The sequence below is a fragment of the Nicotiana tomentosiformis genome, chromosome 6 (assembly GCF_000390325.3).
Source record: "Nicotiana tomentosiformis chromosome 6, ASM39032v3, whole genome shotgun sequence".
NCBI classification, from domain to species: domain Eukaryota; kingdom Viridiplantae; phylum Streptophyta; class Magnoliopsida; order Solanales; family Solanaceae; genus Nicotiana; species Nicotiana tomentosiformis.
The window spans coordinates 11,732,374-11,756,598 of record NC_090817.1 but is presented as its reverse complement, the minus strand read 5'-3'; positions in this window follow the sequence as shown (position 1 = coordinate 11,756,598).

Here is a 24,225-nt window from a genome sequence, read left to right as displayed (position 1 = left end):
GTGTAGAGACTCCTACTTTTAGTTATGTTCTAGTAGTACGTGATTTTTTGGATGTGTTTCCTGCAGACCTGCCGGGCATGCCTCCTGACAGGGATATTGACTTTGGTATTGATTTGGTGTTGGGCACTCAGCCCATTTCTATTCCACCGTATCATATGGCACCGGCGGAGTTGAAGGAATTGAAAGAACAGCTTCAAGAATTCCTTGATAAGGGGTTTATTCGGCCTAGTATGTCACCTTAGGGTGCACCGGTTCTATTTGTAAAGAATAAGGATGGTTCCATGAGAATGTGTATTAATTACAGGCAGTTGAACAAGGTCACAGTCAAGAACAAGTATCCTTTGCCTCGTATTGATGATTTATTTGACCAGCTTCAGGGAGCGAGGGTGTTCTCCAAGATTGATTTGAGGTCTCGTTATTACCAGCTGATGATTCAGGATTCAGATATTCTTAAGACAACTTTCAGGACCCGATATGGCCATTATGAATTCTTGGTGATGTCTTTTGGGATGACCAATGCCCCAGCAACGTTCATGCATTTGATGAACAGTGTATTCCAACCCTATTTGGACTCATTCGTTATTGTATTCATTGATGACATCCTGATGTACTCTCGTAGCCAGAAGGAGCACACTCAATATTTGAGGATTGTATTACAGAGATTGAGGGAGGATAAGCTTTATGCAAAGTTCTCCAAATGTGAGTTTTGGCTCAGTTCTGTAGCATTCTTGGGGCACGTGGTCTACAGTGAGGGTATTTAGGTGTACCCGAAGAAGATAGAGGCAGTGCAGAGTTGGCCCAGACTGTCTTCAGCCACGGAGATTAGGAGCTTTCTTGGTTTGGCAGGTTACTACCGTCGCTTTGTGGAGGTATTTTCATCTATTGGATCGCCTTTGACCAAATTGACCCAAAAAGGTGCTCCATTAAGGTGGTCGGATGAATGTGAGGAAAGCTTTTAGAAGCTCAAGTCTGCTTTGCCCACAACTCTAGTGTTAGTTCTGCCATCAGCTTCAAGTTCTTACAATGTGTATTGTGATGCCTCGAGGATAAGCATTGGTTTTGTTTTGATGCAGGAGGGTAGGGTGATTGCCTATGCCTCCCGCCAATTGAAGACCCATGAGAAGAACTATCATGTCCATGATCTTGAGTTGGCAGCCATTGTTCACGCCTTGAAGATTTGGCACCATTATTTGTATGGGGTTCATTGTGAGATCTATACTGATCACCGGAGTCTGCAGTATCTGTTAAAGCAGAAGGATCTTAATTTGCATCAGCGGAGATGGTTGGAGCTTCTTAAGGACTATGATATCACTATTTTGTACCATCCGGGGAAGGCCAATGTGGTGGCCGATGCTTTGAGTCGCTGAGCGGAGATTTTGGGGAGTTCAACATACCTTCCAGTAGTAGAGAGACCTTTGGCATTGGATGTTCAGGCCTTAGCGGGCCTGCTTGTGAGATTGGATATTTCGGAGCCTAGTCGGGTATTGGCTTGTGTGGTCTCCAGGTCTTCTCTTTATGACCATATTAGGGAGCGTCAGTATGATGACCCCCATTTACTCGTTCCTCAGGATAGGGTTCTGAGAGGTGATTCTAGGGATGTGACTATTGGTAGTGATGGTGTGTTGAGGATGCAAGGCCGGATATGTGTGCCTAATGTAGATAGGCTTCGGGAGTTGATTCTTGAGGAGGCCCACAACTCTCGGTATTCCATCCATTCAGGTTCCGCGAAGATGTACCAGGATTTGAGACAGCACTATTGGTGTAGGTGGATGAAGAAGGATATAGTTGGGTTTGTAGCTCGGTGTCTCAACTGTCAGCAAGTTAAGTATGAGCATCAGAGACTGGGTGGCTTGCTTTAGAGATTAGACATTCTGGAGTGGAAGTGGGAGAGAATCACCATGGACTTTGTAGTTGGGCTCCCACAGACCTCGAGGAAGTTCGATGCTATTTGGTTTATTGTGGATTGGCTGACCAAGTCCGCACACTTCATTCTAATTGGTACTACTTACTCTTTAGAGCAGTTGGCTGAGATTTACATCCGAGAGATTGTTCGCCTGCATGGTGTTCCAGTTTCCATCATTTCAGATAGGGGCACTCAGTTTACATTGCAATTTTGGAGGGTCGTGCAGCGAGAGTTGGGTACTCAAGTTGAGTTGAGCATAACTTTTCACCCTCAAACGGACGGGCAGTCCGAGCGCACTATTCAAATATTGGAGGACATGGTGCGCCCTTGTGTTATTGACTTTGGGGGTTCATGGGACCAGTTTCTACCACTCGCGGAGTTTGCATATAACAACAGTTATCAGTCGAGTATTTAGATGGCTCCGTATGAGGCTTCATATGGGAGGAGGTGTAGATCTCTGGTTGGATGGTTTGAGTCGGGTGAGGCTAGGCTCTTGGGTACAGACTTGGTCCAGGATGCATTAGATAAGGTGAAATTGATTCAGGAGCGGCTTCGCACGACGCAGTCTAGGCAGAAGAGCTACGCGGATATGAAGGTCCGTGATGTGTTTTTTATGGTTGGGGAGAAGGTTTTACTGAAGGTATCACCCATGAAGGGCGTTATGAGGTTTGGGAAGAGGGTCAAGTTGATCCCCCGATTCATTGGGCCTTTTGAGGTGCTTCAGATGATTGGGGAGGTGGTTTATAAGCTTGCCTTGCCACCCAGCTTGTCGAATGTGTATCCAGTGTTTCATGTTTCCATGCTTCGGAAGTATATTGGAGATCCGTCCCATGTTTTGGATTTCAGCATGGTTCAGTTGGAGGGTGATATGACTTATGATGTGGAGCCGGTGGCTATTTTGGATCGAATGGTTCGAAGGTTGAGGTTAAAGGATATAGCTTCAGTGAAGGTGCAATGGAGAGGTCAGCCTGTGGAGGAGACCACCTGGGAGACTGAGCGGGATATGCGGAGTAGATATCCATGCCTATTCGAGACTCCAGGTATGTTTCTAGACCCGTTCGAGGAAGAACGAATGTTTAAGAGGGAAAGGATGTAACGACCCTGCCGGTCGTTTCGAGAGTTATAGCCCCATTTCCCCATTTATACTTCTTTTTGTGTTATTCAGCTATATTATGTTACATCGGGTTAGTTGGTTCGGGACCGGAGTGGTTTCAGAGTGAATTGAGTCACTTAGTCTCTTAAGTAGAAACTTAAGTTGGAAAAGTCATCCGGATATTAACCTATGTGTAAACGATCTTGGATTTGAATTTTGATGGTTCTATTAGCTCCGTTAGGTGATTTTAGGCTTAGGAGTGCGTCCGGACTGAAATTTAGAGGTTCGTGGTAGAATTAGGCTTGAATTGGCGAAGTTGGAAATTTGGCGATTTTGGTCGGCAGTGGAAAATATGATATCGGGGTCGGAACGGAATTTCGGAAGTTGGAATAGGTTCATAGTGTCATTTGTGACGTGTGTACAAAATGTGAGGTCATTCGGACGTGATTTGGTTGGTTTCGGCATCGGTTGCCAAATTTGAAAATTTAGAAGTTCTTAGGTTTGAATCCGAGGGTAATTTGGTGTTTGGATATTGTTTTGAGTGATTCGAAGGTTCGACTAAGTTTGTATGTTGATATATGACTTGTTGGTATTTTTGGTTGAGGTCCCAAGGGCCTCGGGGTGATTTCGGGTGGTTAACGGATTTGTCGAAGTTGGAATTTGCAGCTGGAGCTGCTGCTTCTTCTATTTCCGCACCTGTGGAAGAAGGAGTCATAGGTGCGAGGTCGCTGGTGCACAGAGGGGGTTCGCAGGTGCGGGAAATGTCAGGCTAGGCAGGATGCGTAGGTGCGAGAAGGCTATCGCATCTGCGAGACCTTGGGTGCAGATGCAGAAGGAAGAAGGCTGGCTTCGCAGATGCGACGCGCCACGCGCATATGCGACGGGTTTGCCGCAGATAAGTGAGTTGCGCAGGTGAGGCTCCTTGGACCACAGGTACGGTCGCGCGGGTGCGAGTAAATGTCCGCAGGTGCGAGAAGCCTGGGCAGAGGGTACATATTGCACACTTCGCGAATTTTGGTGCATTCTTCACCATTTCTATTCGGTTTTGGAGATTTTGGGAGAGATTTGAAGAGAGAATCAAGGGGGTTTTCATTGAGCTAAGTTACTTGAGACCTAATACTCTTATATATGGTGATTTCCCATTGTTTAAACATGTAATTAGTGAAAATGAGGGGTTAGGGCTTGAGATTTTTGGAGGAGTAATTTAAGGATTTGAAGGACAAATCATGTCGGATTTTTATGAATTAGGTATGGTTAGACTCGTGAGTGAATGAGCTTTCTAGTTTTGTAAATTTTGTTAGATTTTGTGACGTGGGCTCGGGGGCCGGGTTTGAGCCAATTTCGGATTTTGGTCTAATTTTGAAACTTTTCTTGTGGAATTCATTCCATTAGCGCGTATTGATGGTATTGTACTGATTGTGAATAGATTTGGAGCATTTGGTGGCCGAGTCCAGAGGCAAGATCATTGCGGGGTAGAGATTTGACCGGTTTGTGGTAAGTAACGATTGTAAATCTAGTCATGAGGGTACGAAACCCCAGATTTTGTATCATTCTACTATTGTTTAGTGACGGACAAGCTAGGTGACGAGCGTGTGGGCGTGCACTGTTCGGGATTGTGACTTGGTCCGTCCCATAGCAACTGTTAGAAAGAGTTTCTGTAAATTGGGCTGAATGCCATGTTTGGGCCTTGTGCCAGTGTTGTTTGGACCCTTAGGGGCCTTTTCTTACTCTCCTCCTACTTTTTTCGATTGAAAATCTATACTCAGTCATGTTTATACTTGTTTACCGCATAACTCTGGTTTATGACTCTATTTTGATGCATATAAATGTCTTGGGCCGAATGCCCTGTTTTACTGAAATACCCGAGTGGCTTGAGAGGTTTATGATTGAGTGAGGCCGATGGCCTGATTTGTGAGGATATTTATAGGATCGGGCTGCACGCCGCAGCATGTTGCATATTTATGGGATCGGGCTGCACGCCGCATCATGTTTGATATAGGCCGAGGACCTGAGTGATTTATGCCATGATTTGGCTTGATATAGTGCTTGGGCTGAAGGAGCCCCTCCGGAGTCTGTACACACCCCATTGAGCGCAGGTACCTACTGAATGCGAGTTCCGAGTGCCGAGTGCTGAGTGACTGAGAGGCATGAGTGATTGTGAGGTATGCCTGAGTGGCAAAGAGTGATTGTGAGGTATGCCCGAGTGGCACGAGTGACTGAGAGATTTGCCCAAGGGGCTGTATATGAGTGATATTTTGCCCGAGGGGCTATTTATGATTTCATCATTTTTGCTCACCTTTGCATTTTTCCTCTATCTGAAAACTATTGAAAAATATCTTTAAATGATTTTTACTGGAACTGGGTTTAAATGAGATGTTTTGATTCAAATCCTGATTTTAAAAGCATGTGGTATTTTACTGAAATTTCCTGATATGAATGTTATATGCTTTATTGCTCGTCACTACTGCTCAGTCTTTATTTATTGTTGTTACTTACTGAGTTGGCGTACTCACGTTACTCCCTGCACTTTGTGTGCAGATCCAGGTGTAGTTGGACACGGTCGCGGTTGTAAAGTGTTCTGATTGTAGATTTTTTCGGGGATAGCAAGGTAGCTGCCTGGCGATCGCAGCCCTGCTCTTCTCCCTCTTATCTTCCTTTAGTTGTATTTAGCTATTTTTTCCCAGACTGAGTTATTCTTGATATTGTTAGACAAATTGTAGTTAATTCTCATTACTAGTGACACCCCGATATCGAGTTTTTCCTTCCGCACTTTTATTTTGATTTGAACTCTTTTACGAAGGGTTTTATGTTAAATAACATTGAAATTTTATTTGAAATGAAAATATCGGTTTGTTATGGAAATGAGTCAGCTTGCCTAGATCCACGATAGGTGCCATTACGACAGGGGTTAGTTTGGGCCGTGACAGTTGACGTATTCATTTTATTTTATTTTTCCTAATATACTCTTTTCTATTAAATAGAGATATCAGACATTTAGGGTATTGGAGATAATTCCTATCTAAGAGGAATTGAATTCAATGCATTTAATTTGACAATTACCATGCAGCCACAATCGTTCGAAGATAATGAATCTGGTTCCTTCAACTGGTGAATCACCACGTAGTGGGAGTCGATCAAAAGAAACGAATCGAACTCCTGTAATTGGAGAATCACCTCGTACCCAAAGTCGTTCTAAATGTTCTACAACAGTGTTTGATGATGAATTAGTTAACACAATATGTCGTGTAAGTTTTTTTTTTTTTTTTTTGTGTTTAGTCTGAAGTTTTTCATACTATTGTTTGCTTAACTATAGCATATTTTATGTGAAAATTTTGTTCTGTATTTTGCTGAACTTTAGCATTGTTTTGAGTTGAAGTTTTTGTTCTGTGTTTGTAAAACTACTACATGTTTTGTTTACAGTTGTTCTGTTTGTGATGAGTTTCAGCATTCTAGGAGCTGAAATTTTGTTTTGTATTTGAAAAACTACAGCATGTTTTGTCTGTAGTTTTTATTTTGTTTTTGATAAACTTCAGCATTCTTGGAGCTGAAGTTGTGTTCTGTGTTTGTCAAACTATAGCAATTTTTGTCTGAAGTTTTGGTTCTGTATTTGCTGAACTTCAACATTCTTAGAGATGAAATTCTTTTTGTATTTGTAAAACTACAACATGTTTTTTTTTATGTTTTTGTTCTGTATTTGATGAACTTCAGCATTCTTAGAGCTGATGTTTTTTCTTTATTTGTAAAACTACAACATGTTTTGTCTGAAGTTTTTATTTTGTATCAGCATTCTTAGAGCTAAATTTTTTTCTGTATTTGTAAAATTACAACATGTTTTGTCTGAAGTTTTTGTTTTGTATTTTATGAACTTCAACATTCTTAGAGCTGAAATTTTGTTATGTGTTTCTATTTCTGAAATTGTTGAGTGGTTTCTATTTTTATACTAGATGGTAACGAGGGAGGTTAAAAATCAGGCAACATAAGAAAGGTATATGATCAGGAAAGAAGTTTGTCAAGAGTTTCAACGGGACGAGCGAGCTGTTATTGTGGACAAGGTTGTGAAAAAAGTCAAGGTAGGCTTATTTTACAGAGAAGTCTTTTATCCTGCTAATATTATTCTTTTATTCAGAATAATCATTGTTAGTAATTTTTTATAGGAATATTTTGATATGAAGTTTGTAAAGTTATTTGAGATTGTCGATAAGTCAAAAGAAAGAGATGTGTCACGACCCCAATTTTTTTATGTAGGATGTCGTGAAGGCACCTAGTCTCGAAGACTAGGTAAGCCTAAAAAACATGCGAAAATAACTGAAATAATAATGAAAGTCACAAAACTCAACATCTAATATAAAGAAAATCTCCACAACTCAGTATATATATACAATAGCCCAAAATCTGGCGAAATACAAGTCACAAGCTATATGAAGTGATAATGAATATCTCTAAACATTAATGTCTAAATAAGGATAAGGAAATAACATTATCCGAGTGGAGGGGGACTCCGAGGCTTGCGGACGCCGGCAGGTATACCTTGAAATCTCCGAAAACTGAACTCCCGCTAGTGCTTGGACTGGTAGGAAGTACCTGGATCTGCACAAAAAATATACGCAGAAGCGTAGCATGAGTACACCACAACAGTACCGAGTAAGTGCCAAGCCTAACCTCGGTAGAGTAGTGACAAGGTTAGGTCAAGGTGCTACTGGAATAAATAAGAGAAATTGTACAAGTGTAAGGCAGTGTAGTAGTTAAAGCAATGCAATAGAAACAACAAATAATAGATCAACGTTAGCTACACGGAACTAAAGCAAATAATGCAACACGGAAAGAACAAGGAATGATATGTTAAGGAAGCAAAACAACCAAAGACAAGTGCAGCAATAGAGAAATATCGAGTCACTACCGCGGGAGCCTTGCATTTAGTTTTGAAAATTATTTTCCCGAAATAGCATCCCGCGTTTTAGCCCACCTTATCATATCACATGGCTTCTAGTAGCTCCCCTACTAGCCATGCGTATCAAGCCCACCTTATTTCACTGCATACGTTTTAACCCCAAAACCTTATACCACCGCATGCGTATCAATATCACAACGTATCACAAGCCGCACCTCAAGTGCCCAACATCACAACTTGCCACAGAAATTAACAATAATAGTGTTTCATAATAAAGAGTCCATGGCTCAACCACAATATACACAAGAGTCTCAACAACAATAACCGTCAGTGAATAACTCAATAAGAATAGCATTTCACAACTTAACACTTTGGCTCAATGCAAATCACGACCCTTATAACTCAATACCAATTTCAACAACAAGATATTACAAGAAAAACAACTTCAAGTAAAGAGTTCAACGGTTAAATGATGAATATGGAATAAAGGAAACAAGAACTTCAACTAAACATGTAGAGCAATTAGCAAGCAAGAGATAAAACAAGTAGAACATATGAAATAGACTAGAAATGATGACAAATAACACGTTAAGATAACTCAATTAAGTCATAAAAGGAATCTACATAGCTAAAACCGGTAACTTTTCACATTTAGCCCGTGTGCACACTCGTCACCTTGCGTACACGGATTCCACATATCACAAATTTCACAAACAACACTAATCCTAAGGGGTAATTCCCCCACACAAAATTAGGCAAGACACTTACCTCAAATCACGCTAACTCAATCCACTAGTAGACCTTTCCCTCGATTTTCCAACTCCGAACAACTTGAATCTAGCCAAAACAACTTCATACCATAAATATAAACTATAGAAAACTAATTCGATTAATAAAGTTATGATCTTTGCAAAGAAATAAAAAGTCAACCCACAAAGTCAATCTGGGCCCACGTCTCGAAACCCAACCAAAATTATAAAATCCAATTTCGATAATGAGTCCAACCATACAAGAATTACTCAAATTCGACCTCAAATCGCCCTTCAAAACTCAAAATTTTAGTCTAGAAAGTTTTCACAAATTTTCCCCAAATTTCCAACTCAAATCCCTAATTAGATGATGAAAATAATAATAGATTCATGAAATATAGACCAATCCGGGTTAGAATCACTTACCCCAATGATTTCCTTGAAAATCCCTCGAATAATTGCCTCACACCGAGCTCTCTAGGTCCAAAATATGAAAAATGAGATAAACCCTCATTTTTGAACCTTAAGTTCTGCACAGATGTTATTCTCCTTCATGATTGTAGAAATTGCCTCGCGATCGCGAAGCACAAATGCATAGTCTGCCAATTTAGCACTCCGCGAACGCAAGACACCATGTACGAATGCGGCACACTGCCTCCACAATCTATGCGATCGCGGTCCACTTCACGCAATCTCAAGGAACAAAAACATGTGGACAATAACCCCCTCTTCCTTCTTCGCGGACGCGATCTCCTTTACGTGTTTGTGATGCACTGAAAGCCAACCTTCCGCGATCGCAGACCTCTTCTCGTGATCGCATAGAGAAAATTTCCCACAGTTCTAAACTGCTCTTCGCGATCGCGTTAACCCACTCGCGATCGCGTACGAGCAAACCAGTAGCAGCATATTCAGTAGTCTTCAAGGTTTTGAATTACACCCGAGGCCCTCGGGGCCTCAACCAAATATACCAACAAGTCCTAAAACATCTTACGAACACACTCAAAATGTCAAAACACATAAAACAACACTAGAACCATGAATCGCGCATCGATTCAAGCCTATGGAACTTATGAACTTCCGAATTTCAAAACTGTCACGACCCAAAATCCAACTAGTCGTGATGGCACCCAACCCAACCCGTCAGGTAAGCCAATTAACAACTATTCAATTTAATGAGATTTATTAATAAAAGAAATGATAATGCCAATTTGTTTTATACAAGAATTTTCAAGGACTGGTAGTACAAATCATGAGCTTCTAAGATCTAGAGTTTACAAAGCTAGTATGAAGAAAAAATCTGGAACACGCCCGAGCCCCTCGGGACCATGTCCGAAAATTCCAACAAGTCTAGTAAAATAACACGGACCCACTCGAGGCCTCAAATCACTCATAACAACATCGAAACGATGAATCACACCTCAAATCAAACTTAAATGAACTTTTAACTTTTAACTTCTGAAACGCGCGCCGAAACATATCAAATCAACTCGGAATGGACTCAAATTTTGCACACAAGTCCCAAATGACATAACGAAGCTATTCCAATTCCTGGAACCACAATCCGAATCCAATATCCTTAAAGTCAACTCTCTGTCAAACTTATGAACTTTCCAAACCTTCAAATTCTCAAGTTTCGCCAATTAGCATCGAATCCTTCTAGAATTATCCAAATGCCAACATGGGCATACACCGGAGTCCAAAATCACCATTCGGACCTAACGGAACCATCAAAACTCCGTTCAGGGTCAAATTAAACAAAGTCAAACTTGGTCAACTCTTCCAATTTAAAGCTTCAACGATGAAAATCATTCTTCCAAATCGATTTTGAATAACTTGAAAACCAAAACCGACGATTCACTCAAGTCATAATACATCATAAGGAGCTACTTATGCTCCCAAACTACCGATCGAAGTACAAACACTCAAAACGATCGGTCGGGTTATTACATCCTCCCCCACTTAATCATAAGTTTGTCCTCGAACGTGCCAAGAGTCGTTCCAAAGCCGTCAAATCACCATGTAACCTTACCATGCACATACATGGGGGTGATCCCATGTCACCCTAATTCATATAAGCCTGACGACACCACCAAATTGAAGATCCTTAATCCAACCTTAGTCCATAAACCTTAGAATCCAGCTTTTCAATACCCAGAATTTCCTATAAGACCCGAATCTCGCATCTACGCATTGTATAAGTCTGAACACACTGCATCAAGCCATAACCATCACCCAAGACACAACCACATGATATATCACATAACTCGAATACTCATAGCAATAATTTATAATCATCGTAGTTGCTCGATAACCAACCATTCGATACCGATAACAAACCTCATATCAAATAAAACCTCGTTCTAAACCTTAGTACGCTGCCAATGATGAAAGAAACACACAGAAACTCATAACCACTCATCAGATCAACAAGTCATGGAGCCCTCTCTCGTTTGACAGGAATCGTAGTCTAAATTCTAAGCAGACCTCCGATATTATTCCTCTATACATATTGTAATCAAATCCGATAGTACCTATTCTAGGTCCAATGACCTCATCTCGTCAAACACAACCATTTTATTGACATGCAACACCAATACAACCTAGAGCCACAAACCGTGCAATCCGTGCACCAATACGCAATAACTCAATGCACCCAAAAATGAAAAATGACTCAAATGAGAAAACCACCCCGCAAGATCAACAAGTACCACCACAACCGCAATGCTATGAGCCTATCATACATAGTAGGACCAAGACACATGAATCAATCACAAAGGATCATATCTCAACATAACTACGCTTCAATGCGTGACCACATCCTAACATTGGTCCACATGAAATACCTCAAGCCACAATGCTCAAAATCAACAACCACACGCAATTTGATGTCTAGTACCGAAAGTGCATGACCATGACCATGGAGAAGTGAATAACACAATACCACAATTTGGAAAGAACATAACCAATGTGCAAATCAATCATTCAACATGTTAGTACCCATCTCGCTCAAATTCTATTACAAGACCCAAACAGAACCGCACCATATGTGCGTGTAACCAACAAATCACCGCCCCTTGTGTCATAGAAAAGTAACTCATAGAACATATCAGATACAAATAAGATCAATTCTAACCGAATGTCACATCCCTCAACTATAGCAATACGGAGTCAACCAATCCGACCCGGTCTAGAATACACATCCTCATTAGGCCTACTAATGAGCCCCCAAATCAACTTCGGACGTCTCTAATTGGATAAATAGCCTTTCAAAAGTCCATCATGATTAACCATAGTACGTGCTACCATATAGCTAACTTTGACCACCTCTTCACAGTCCACAACCCCAAAACAATCTGTTTCCGAAAATTTCCAGTCTCTAAATCCATAGAACATATGAATCACCATAGCTGATCCCAACTCCACTACGCGAACGATTAACACATCTCTCATACAGAAACATCCCCATAATAGATTTTTGTGCCACATAGAAAAATCTGAATATCAGTATTTGATCAACCAGGTGAGTACCGCAATACCAAATGAAGCATCCATAAGTCAACACTCAATGCACCATCTGAAATGTACGCTCTCTTCAGGCAATACCAAGTAGTAATATCATTCATCTAGTCATCTGAAACCACCAATGCTGTCTAAGAATTCATGCCCTTCCTTTCAAAACTAAACCATGACCTTGCACACGCAAATCTTAATCCCACACAACATACCCTATCTATCATGAATATGAAAAGTACATGAATCTCATAATCAACTCTGAGTCACAAGAAAACTACATACTCAATTAGCCAGGAACCTTCCATTTGATCTCATCTAGGAGAAAATCAAAACACGCAACATGCTCCTCACGCCAGCAGGAAATATACATCTCAAACCGTGGTAGAAACCATTGAGAACACTTTGAAATGCATTTGCAAATAACCCAACTATCAGAACTGAACCCCTCTAACTCAACCAAGCCACGCAGGTGGCCAAAAATCAAGAGTGTCACGACCCAAAATCAAACTAATCGTGATGACACCTAACCCAACCCGTTAGGTAAGCCAATTACCAACTATCCAATTCCAATAATAATTATTAAAGCAATTTAAGTGAATAAAGGTCTTAATCTTATACAATCCCCAAGAACTGGTAGTACAAATCACGAGCTTCTAAGAATAGAGTTTACAAAGCGAAAATACAATAAATATATAGTCTGTTTGAATAGTACATAAATAGAGCTTTTATAAATCTAAGGCTACCATGAACAAGAGGCAGCTACAACAGGAACGCAGGTACATCTTCAAATCCCGCAACCATCGAACACACCACCAACAACAACCAATATCTGCATGCAATGTGCAGAAGTGTAGTTTCAGTACAACCGACCCTATGTACTGAGTAAGTAACAAACCTAGCCTTAGGTTGAAAGTAGTGACGAGCTTCTACCAAAGTCGGGTCCAAAATCAATAGTCCACAATAGTCCATAACAACGTAAAACAAATAATACCAGAAGTAACTCAGAGATAAAATGCTCAACTAAATCATGATTTCAAAAGTAATAGTTCTTCCTTTCAAATACATCCGTGAAAACCCAAATCGTTTACCGAAATTTATTTAAATATGAATAAGTTTGAAAGCAATAATTTTCCCAAAACTCCTTTCAATAATAAAAAAGATGTTTCATTTTCTTTCCAGATAACCCGTGTAAAACAAATGCATCACTGTGCCCATCTGTCAAAGTGTGTGAGAAATCATGAATGATGTGATGTTGTACAATAAGAGAAAAATACATCTCTATGCCTGTATGTCATGTGTGCATGCCAATGCGATGCAACTTAGTGATAAAATCATAAACAACACCTCAGGCAGATCTCACAATCATTCGTATACAGTCCCTCGGGCTTACCTCACAATCACTCGTAAATAGCCCCTCGGGAATACCTCACCATCTCTCATGCCTCCGAGTCACTCAGCACTCGGCACTCGCACTCAGTAGGTACTTGCGCTCACTAGGGGTGTGTACAAACTCTGAAGGGGATCATATAGCCCATGCACTATAATCTGCACGGACAACTCACATGTTGCACAAACAACTCACGTGCTATAATATCATATCAGAATTCGCATGGACAACTCACGTGCCATAATAAGCTAATAAGGCCTGCTGTAGGTGGGCAGCCCTGAACCATATAATAGTAATAATATATATAAAACCAATATGGATTGCTGCGGCGTGCAACCCGATCCCAAAACTATCCTCACAATCAGGCCCTCAGCCTCCCTCAGTCATCAATTTCTCCAGTCTCTCTCTCATGGGCTCACAATGTCATGAGAATAGACCAAAAATGATGATATGATGTATCAATGAATAATAATAGAGACTGAGATATGAAATGTAATGAAATGAAATAGTATAAATTTTCAATTTAAAACAAATAATTCACAATAATATGACCTTTGTGGGTCCCAAAATACTGGCACATAGCCTAAACATAATTATTTATATGTTTTTCAGCTCAATTTCTTTAACACATAAAAACGCATGGAGAATGGCAAGATTATTTAACTACAAAATTCCACAGAAATAATTATGTCACAATTTCTATAGTGCACGCCCACACGCCCATCACCTAGCATGTGCGTCACCTCCCAACAATTCACATAATACATATATTCAGGGTTCATACCCTCAACTCCAAGATTAGAAGAGTTACTTACCTAGAACAAGCCAAATCCAATGCCGAGCAAGCTAAGCAATGCTTCAGAAATTCCATTCTGTGCGTATCAACTTCCAAATGGCTTGAATCTAGTCATAATTAATTTGATTCAGCCCACAAAAATTATAGAAATTAATTCCATGTCAAAATACTAATATTTTCCACAAAATCTGAAATTACGCCCCAAAAATTACCCGTGGGGCCCACATCTCGGAATCCGACGAAACACACAAAATACGATAACCCATCCAATTACAAGTTGAACCATACTAATTTCACTCAAATTCGACTCCGAATCGGTATTCAAACTCGAAATATTCGTTTTGTGACATTATAGAAATTTCCTTCTATTTCTCTTGAAGATTCGATAATCTTACACCAAAAATGAAGATTAATTCATGAAATATAATCACATGGGAGTCAAGAACACTTACCCATAGTTGTGTGGAAACATTTCTCTCCAAAATTGCCTAAACTGAGCTCCAAAATCGCGCATCCGCTTTTGCAGAACAAATTGCACGCCTGCGGACAAAGCCACCTTCCAAAACCTCGCATCTGCGGCGCCCTTCTCGCATCTGCAGGCACGCAGATGCGCATTACCCTTCGAACATGCGGCCTCATGGATGCGGGCAAATTTCTCGCACCTGCGAGCACTGCCCAATCCACTCTTGGCCGCTTCTGCGACTGATTTCGCACACATGCGGCTTCGCACCTGCAATCAAAAGCTTTGCAGGTGCGATCACACCAGTAGGCAGCAGTTCCAGAAATGTTTCAAGTTGAATTTGATCTGTTAACCATTCGAAACTCACCCGAGTACCTCGGGACCTCAACTAACTATATCAACAAGTCCCATAACATAACACAGACCTACTCGAGGCCTCAAAACACACATAACAACATCGAAACCACGAATCACACCTCAATTCGAAATCTATGAACTTTGAACTTTCAATTTCTATATCTTGTGCCGAAACATATCAAATCAATCCGGAATGACTTCAAATTTTGCACACAAGTCACATTTCACATTACGGACCTATTCCAATTTCCAGAATCGGATTCTGACTCTGATATCAAAAAGTCAACCCCCGGTCAAACTTCCCAAAAATTTAACTTTCGGCATTTCAAACCAAATTCCACTACGTACCTCCAAATAATTTTCCGGACACGCTCCTAAGTCGAAAAACACCATACGGAGCTATTGGAATCATCAAAACTCCATTCCGGGATCGTTTACACATAAGTTGACATCCGGTCACTATTTTAACTTAAGCTTCAAACCTTGGAACTAAGTATTCCAATTCATTCCAAAACCTCACCAGACCCGAACCATTTACCCCGGCAATTCACACAATAACTGTAAAGTACAAATTTGAGCAGTAAATGGGGAAACGAGGTTGTAATACTCAAAACGACCAACCAGGTCGTTACAAAGAGCATTGCCACAAAACACTTGTAGAGACTCACCACATCATAAGTACCTAAAGAACCGATCATATCCATTACCGTGCTGATCCAAGCTATTACCAAGTTGTCCTATTTCTCTGAATTCCTTCCGGATTACCCTCAAATGGAAACTTCCCTTGCCATAACACCATTATCCTTAACCAAAGCTCACCCCACGAGATCCTAGCATAAAACCGCACCGCCCTAAGGCCCATAAGCCGTTGTACTCCCTCTCAAGCACCCCAAAAGTACCACAATTGAGACACCCACTCTGAAGAGTCCTTATGTGAACCTGGAACTATTTCTTTTACCTTCTTTATACTGAAATGTAGAATTCATAGAGATACAGAAATACCGCGAGTCCTGACACCATCCGACGCAAATCTCAGATTCTAGCCATATACAACTCCGAAAAATTGTCAATTGCCACGTATAAATCTTGAATCCATTAGAACCTTCTCGAGAGTCATCCACTCTGCTCAAATCTCAATTGCACCACCCAAACGGGTCAGACGACTTGTGCCCCATTAGCACAACAACACCTAAAGAAGTAATCCACACCTTTAAGCAACCGGACAATTTCCTATTACACACGCACTACATAACCCGTATCCAGAAATATCTTTACTCGAGTCATCCTCGACCTCAACCACTGTAAGTCATAACCGATCCACAAGTATGCCTCAGACCAAAACCAATACAACACGTAACGATACAATCAAATTGGTGATAGCAAACTTCTCCACTTGGCTCAAAGTTATAGATCAAAACACTCGATAACTCACAATACACATACCCCATTACCGCCATAATATATCAATGAGATTCAACTAAATCCTTCATAAGCGTGTAACATAAACCATCTAATATCTCAATTCATATGGAATTCTCGCATTCATCCTCGTGACGGTCAGGTCAACTTTCTCAACCAATCCGACCTCAAATCGCAACACCTATACCCATTGGTAGAAAAAAAAGCCTCCACACAACATCTTAAGGATCACTCATCCGTAGATTACCGCACAGGTGATAACCCACATGCTTATCCTCAAACTGACATCTCTATATCCCCTTTCACAGCCACATCTACTACGCAATCGCTTAATCTTCCTGAGACTGAACTAATCAACAAGACATGAAAATCTACTTAGTTCCACAAATGAAATAACAAGAATGAATCTCTCAAAAACCTTTCATAACGTTTCAATGCTAGTTTCCGTAATGAACAGTAACATCAGCATAAAAAATCTTCACGCAAGGTGCAGAAGTGTAGTATGAGTATAACCGACCCCATGTACTTAATAAGTAACAAACCTAACCTTAGGTTGAAAGTAGTAACGAGCTGGGACAATGGTCATATCCCAATACAAATAGCCAACAACAGATCATAACAATATAATAAAAGTGGCATAGGAAATAACTCAGAGATATAATGTTCAGCTCGTTCGCAATTCCGAAAAATAGGCATGCTTTTCAAGTACAACAATGAAAACCCAAATCATTTACCGAAAGCACTAAAATATGATTAAGTTTGTAAAATCGTGATTTTATTTTCAAAGCTTTTCAACAAGTAAATGTTTTATTATCAAATGGCATGAGGAAAGTACACCTCTATGCCTACATGTCAATGAGTATGAGAAGTCATGAATGATGTGATACCGTACAACATGCAGAAAATGCATCTCTATGCGTGTATGACAAATGCGCATGTGAACAATTATATGCATACTCTCAGAGTATCAATCCACTCATTTCTCCCAGTCACTCAGTCCTTACAATCACTCAATTCTCACAACTACTTAGTCCTTACAGTCACTCAGCACTCGCTCTCAGCACTCGCGTTCGGCTCTCGCACTCAGTAGGTACCTGCGCTCACTGTGGGTGTGCAGACTCCGGAGGGACTCCTTAAGTCCAATCTCTATAATAAGCCAATCATGGCATAAATCATAATAACATGTTGTGGCATGCAGCCCGCTCCCATAAATATCACTCATAAACAGGCCCTCGGCCTTACTCAGTCATCAATTTCTCCACTTTCTCAGGCTCACAATGTCATGAAAATCAGCCCATAAATAATGATATGATGTATCGGTAAATGACAACAGAGACTGAGATATGATATGCAAATGCATGAGTATGATTGATTATGTAACTGCAATTTAAGCAAATAACTCCACAACAGATATGACCTCGGTGGGTCCCAACAGAATGAGCATATAGCCTAAACATGGTTTCTAACATGAATCACAGCTCAATTATATTAACACGTAGAAATCTCATGGATAAAGACAGGTTAGGTAACTACACAATACCACAGATAATAACCGAGTCATAATTCACAGGGTGCATGCCCACATGCCCGTCACCTAGCATGTGTGTCACCTCAACACCTAAACACATATCACGTATATTCAGGGGTTTATGCCCTCATCACCAAGTTTAAAAATGTTACTTACCTTGAACAAGCCAAATCCAATACCGAGCAAGCCAAATGATGCTCCAAATATGCCATCTCGCATGTACCGACCTCCGAACGGCTCAAAACTAGCCAAAAGCAACTAGAATACATCAAATAAAGCATAAGGTAACAATTCCAATTGATAAAGGTCGAATCTTTACTCAAAAGCCCAAAATCAACCAAAAAGTCAAACCTGGGCCCGCACCTTGTACCCGATAAAACTCACAAAATCCAACAATCCATTTATTTATGAGTCCAACCATACTAGTTTCACTCAAATCCAACTTCGAATCGATGTTCAAAACTCAAGAATTCGCTCTATGAAACTTTAGTCAACCCCGCCCCCCAATTTTCTCTTTTGGAACCTTCAATCAAATGCCGAAAACGAGGATAGACTCATGATGTAAAATAAAAAATGAGTAGAGAACACTTACCCCAATCCACATGGTGAAAATTACTTCAAGAATCGTCTCAATCCGAGCTACACAACTCCAAATTTGTAAAAATGATCGAAACCACTAGGCGAATTCATGAATCTCTATTGCGGTACCATCCTCGCGATCGAGAAGAAAAAAAGCACTGCTCCTGAAAAATGCCCTATGAGATCGCATTAATAGACTCACGATTGCGGTACACCCAACTGACAGAACTATGCGTTCACGGAAGCAACCTCGCGAACGCGAAGAGATGACCAACACTACCCAGTCCAGTCCCAAGAACTATGGGAACGCGTAGATACAGATGCCAACGCGATGAAGACCATTCCCACTCTACGCGAACGCGGCTAACCAGTCGCGACCGCGATGAAGAAATTGCCCCATTCCAGATTTCCTCTACGCGCTCTCACACAAATCTTCATGATCGTGAAGACCAATCGAGGCACCAAAAACAAGAACACACCAACATTGAAAACATGAAGAAAAAATGATCCGAAATCGGTCCGAAACATGCATGAGCCCCTTGAGGCCCACTCGAGGCCTCAAATCACATATAACAACATCGAAACGATAAATCGCACCTCAAATCAAACTTAAATGAACTCTCAACTTTTAACTTCCAAAACTCGTGCCGAAACATATCAAATCAACCCGGAATGGACTCAAAATTTTCACACAAGTCCCAAATGACATAACGAAGCTATTCCAATTCTCTGAACCACAATCCAAATCCAATATCCTTAAAGTCAACTCTCTGTCAAACTTATGAACTTTCCAAACCTTCAAATTCTCAAAACTCCGTTCGGGGGTCAAATTCACAAAAGTCAAGCTTGGTCAACTCTTCCAACTTACAGCTTCAACGATGAAATTCATTCTTCCAAATCGATTACGAATAACCTGAAAACCAAAAACGACAATTCACACTAGTCATAATACATCATACGGAGCTACTCATTCCCCCAAACTACCGAGCGAAGTGCAAATGCTCAAAACGACTGGTCAGGTCGTTACAAAAACTAATGTTGATTCATACCAAAACAACCCCGATTGACTTCAAATTTTGCACACAAGTCATAAATGACTGGTCGAACCTATTACAACTTCCAAAATTGGAACCCGACCCCGATATCAATAAAGTCAACTCCCGGTCAAATTTTCCAATCTTCTCAACCATCGACATTTCTAACTTTCTCCAATCCATGCCGAAACGACCTACAGACCTCCAAATTAATATCCGGACTTGCTCCTAAGTCCAAAATCACCACATTGAGCTATTGAAACCGTCAAATCTCCATTCTAGAGTCGTCTACCCAAAAGTCAAACTACGGTCAATTCTTACAACTTAACCCTTCAACTTAGGGACTATGTGTCCCATTTCACACCGAAACTCACCCGAAACCAAAGACGAACACCCCGACAAGTTACATAACCACAATATAATATAGAGGAGGCAATAAATTTGGGATCAGGGCTAAAATACGTGAAACTCCCGACCGGGTCATTACAAGATGATAGCGATACAAATTTTGAATTCATGAACTATCGACAATATGATAGGATGAACGAGTCATTCGAACCTCTATCTAATATTAGGGTTGCTCATGATGGACTGTATAAAGTCCCAGCTAAAAATGTAATAGGCGGGCAAGTATCTGTTGAATGCCAAGTTCAAGTAATTGAGCAAGTTCAAGTTGTTGAAGGGCAAGTTGAAGGGAAAGGTTCTAGTGTTGATAGACTGAGCAAAGTTGCTGGATATGATGAACAGTTATCAACCGAGAATGTAGGAAGTATGAAAGGTGCAGATGATGAAGTTGTCGGTACTGAAGAACATGTACTGAGTTTTGATGTGGGTACTCTTATTGCAAAAGGCAATGTGTTTGCGGGTGCAGATGATGAACCTGTTGGTACTGAAGGACACGCATCGAGTTTTGATGTGGGTACTCATATTGGAAAAGGCAATGCGTTTGCGGAAGCATTATCTATTTGCTATGAAATTTTAGATGGAGACACACAGGAAGTTGTCACTACAGGTATAATTATGTTCTATGTTATTTTATATATATTTTCTATATTTTTTTAGGTCATTGATTTTTCCCCTATGAATATGCAGTGGAAGTTGAAAACAGTGGTAATTCAATTGATCTGACTAAAAAAACTCTCCAATGATGGAGCATTGCATGAATATAGAGTCGAAAAAAATCCTTTCAGAGAATACTCCAAGGCTCTCCGACGATGATAAACCATTAAATGAAGCTGGAGGTGCTGAAATCGACAAAGGTATGTAGTCTGGCGATAGTGCAGTGGAAGGCAAACATCAAGGTATTCTATACATCACGAACTTATTACATTTGATCCAAGTTTTTATTTTCAGTTTGAAATTTTACATACTTTCTTTTATTTTTTTTGTGTTTTTTGATGATTATTCAGAAAGACTTGATGCAGCTGAAAAAGAAATTGGTGAGCTCATTCGGCAATATGAAAAAGGAGAAATATATCTCTTCACACCTATTGGCTCACAGACGGGTGTGAAATGTCTTTGTAGTGTTTTCTAAATTTAGTCAGTATTATTTAATATTTTTGCCTTTTTTTGCATGAAGATATAGGCATATCTGAGGGTAATGCAAGCGGATCCGTTGGCATACAAACACCATATGTGTCGCAACACTTAGACCAGGTAGTTATTTATTACAATTAGAGTACAAGGCATTTTTCTTACTAATGTGTGTTTGTATCAGTTGTATTTATGTATATATTTTCCTTGTTTTGCAGATCTCATCTGATGCATCACAACTTCTTCTAAATTGTAAGAGAAGGAAGCTGTCCAATTCTCCTAACGTTTTGCGTGACACCGGTGATATCTCTAACTTCAATTTATGTTTATTTTCACTCGGTAGTACACAAGAGACTGGTTCAAAAGGTAATTCTACTATTGTTGTTGGTGAAGAGAGACAAGAAGATCATGAACAGCAGGGAGTTGGAGAAAGATCTGTCCCTATGGCTGTGGATTTTGACTATGCTGTTGAACCGCAGAAGTTAATTGCGATTGAGCAGCAAGCAAAAAAGAAAACCAGCTAAAGTAGGAAAAAGGATTCGTATGGAGAGTATTTGGTTGAAATCTTCTTACGTCATTCCTAAACAAAAGGCAAAGGGGCAAGATTGGAAAGCAGAAAAGACTACACGAAGATGTCCCTTCCATTATGTCAAGCAAGACAACAGATTGATGCAAAAATTTATAGACTGGTTGAAGACGGATGCCGGGGAATATGATTCCAAGCCATTCAGATTAGCTGGAATTGATATTCCAAAGTCATTCTTTACCAAGCTTATGGACCCTAACTCTGATCTTGCGGATGATGTAAGTTATTAAGTTTATTTTTGAATTGGTTTTGAATTGGTTTTGAACTATATTTCCTAAAACTTCAGCCTTATGTTTGTTTTAAAGTTTATGTAATGTAATTTGGTAAACTTCAGATTTATGCATGCTTAAGCTTTTTAGTTCATTTGCTAAAACTTCATACTAAAACAAGCTAAAGTTTCTGTAGTTTTGTAATGAGTTTTTTTGTAAACTTTAGATTTATACATGCAGAAATGTTTTAGTCCATTCCCTATCACTTCATACTAAACATGCGGAAGTGTTTGTCCTTGTCACGACCCAAAACTTAGCCTCTCATGATGGCGCCTAACATGGTACTAGGCAAGCTGACATTTCAAAATTATTCCAAAACTTTTAAATAAAAAATAAGAATTACACAGGTTTAAATCATCAAACTCTCAAAAACTGGCTCAAAGGCCAAAACCCAATACAGAAATTCCCAACATTGGGGTGTCACTGAGTACATGAGCGTCTATACAACATAAGTCTGGAAATACTGTATATAAAAGACTAAAACTAAGTACATAAAGCGGAAAGATAGGGAAGGAGAGATAAGGTCTGCGAACGTCGGGCAACTACCTTAGAATCTCCAACGATCAAGCTGCGCAAAGAAATCAACACCTACCGTGACCAGAAGCACCTGGATCTGCACATGAAGTGCAGAGTGTAGCGTGAGTACAACCAACTCAGTAAGTAACAAAACTAAATAATGGACTGAAAGTAGTGACGAGCCTCACAAATATAATTCAATTACAGAAATTTCAACATAGAAAGATAGGCATGCTTTCAAGTTCAACAGTTAAATGCAGTGCAAGTAAAATAGATCAATTCTGAATGATATGAGGAATATGACCTCTCTATATCTGCACGCCAATGTACATGTTGTATGTAATGCACCACACTAGAAGCTTCGTGCACTCACACTTTCGGAATACTCAATCACTCAGTACTGTATATGGCCAATCCAGCCCAGGGAAGATCAATCCCAAATATATATATATCGACTGACAGTCAGTCACTTAGTACAGTATAAGGCCAATCCAGCCCAAGGAAGATCCATCCCAAATATATAAATGATTCGGACAAGATGCGTGCCAAGGAAAGATTTATCCCTAAATATAAAACCAATGCGCTCACTGTGGGTGTCCAGACTCCGAAGGGGCTCCTTCAGCCCAAGTGCTATAACAAGCCAATCATGGCACAAATCAATAAAACATGCTAGGGCGTGTAGCCCGATCCCATAATATCCTCACAAAAATCGGGCCCTCGGCCTCACTGAGTCATCAACCTCCCCAGTCTCTCAGGCTCTCAATAATCATGCTAATCATCCCAAACCACAATGATATGATGTATCAATAATGAACAATATAGACTGAGATGTAATATGCAAGCAAAACTGTGATTGAGTACAAAACAATAATTTTGCAGATAATACAACATGTACACGACCTATGTGGGTCCATATAGTGCCAACACATAGTCTAAACATGATTTCTAACAGGATTTGGAGTTCATTAACTATAACATATAAAGAATATATGGATAACAACAGATTGTCCAACTATTCAATTTCATGGAATTGACTAAGTCATAATTCCTACGATGCACGCCCACACGCCCATCTCTAAGCATGTGCGTCACCTCCAAAACCAATCACATCACACATATTACGGGGTTTCAAACCCTCAGAACCAAATTTAGAACGAATACTTACCTCAAACCGCGCTAATCCCTACTCCAATACGTTTTTGCCTCATGAGTCGACCTCCAAATGCCTCGAGTTTATCGAACAAAAATGAGCACAAGTGACTTACCTCAAGAAAGCCCTCGACAATCCTCTCAAAAATCGCCTTAGACCGAGTTGAAATATCCAAAAATGAAGAAACATTACGAACCCTTGAATTTAAGTGTTTGCCCAGCCTTTTTGCTTCTGTGCCTCATTAAGCCGCTTCCGCGGCACCGCTTCTACGGTCGACCATCCGCATATGAGAAACTCACTCAAAGACGACCAACCACTTCGGTGGTTGCAACCCTCACCTCTGCGGGTGCGCATCTGCGCAAATCATCCGCTTCTGCGGATCAGCCTCCCCAACTCCCTTCCACTTATGCGACACTCCACGCGCAGGTGCGAGTTCGCACCTGTAGAAATCATTCCGTATCTGCG